The sequence below is a fragment of the Fulmarus glacialis genome, unplaced genomic scaffold (assembly GCF_000690835.1).
Source record: "Fulmarus glacialis isolate BGI_N327 unplaced genomic scaffold, ASM69083v1 scaffold19400, whole genome shotgun sequence".
In the NCBI taxonomy this organism is placed as follows: Eukaryota; Metazoa; Chordata; class Aves; order Procellariiformes; family Procellariidae; genus Fulmarus; species Fulmarus glacialis.
Window position 1 is genome coordinate 2,475 of NW_009189795.1, and position 608 is coordinate 3,082.

Below are 608 nucleotides of genomic sequence, written 5' to 3' on the forward strand. Positions count from 1 at the left end.
CCCGTGTCTGCCACCAGCGAGGTGCTCTCCGCTCCCGAGAGGGTTTCTTGGAAGACGGCCCCGTTCTGAATCACGCGGGGACATTTGCGGTAGAAGACGCGGACGGCAATCAAGGACATGCAGCCTCCGTAGTCCTGGAAGGCCAGGTAGAAACCATTCTTGGAGACAGGCCCAAAACTGCGCACCTCGGTGTTAATCTTCATCACCCGTCCACCTAGATCCACCTGCGAGAAGCTCTCGTCGGCAGCAATTGTGTCCACCTTCATCCAAGGTCCAGGGATTCTCCAGCCAGTTAGGAAAAGTCTTGGTGGCCGAGTCAAAGTCCGACTCAAAATAGTAGAGGTTAAAAGTCTCCTTACAGGAGCCTGGGACATTAGGGATGCTGCTGCAGTCCCGGACAGAAAATTTCATCTCCACGTGGATGCGGTGCGCTCCTCGCCTCCGGATGTACTTGGTCCGGAGCCAGTTGTTTTGGCTGGATTCAAAGACGTTGCACACCTGGTAGGTGCGAATCGTGTTCATGTTCTCGTCGTACCCGCTCACCTCTTCCCACTGCGGGCAGGACACAGAAAGTCAAGGGGCTGCACCCAACTGATCTTCCCCACCCA

At 55.9% G+C, this 608-nt stretch overlaps 1 pseudogene across 1 annotated transcript; it reads right to left on the minus strand.

Moving 5' to 3' along the window:
* Nucleotides 1–14: 14 nt before the first annotated feature.
* LOC104080895 lies at nt 15–570 on the minus strand (annotated as a pseudogene). Its single transcript, XR_683567.1, has one exon. The product of XR_683567.1 is annotated as an ephrin type-B receptor 2 pseudogene (transcript).
* Between the last annotated feature and the right edge of the window lie 38 nt (nt 571–608).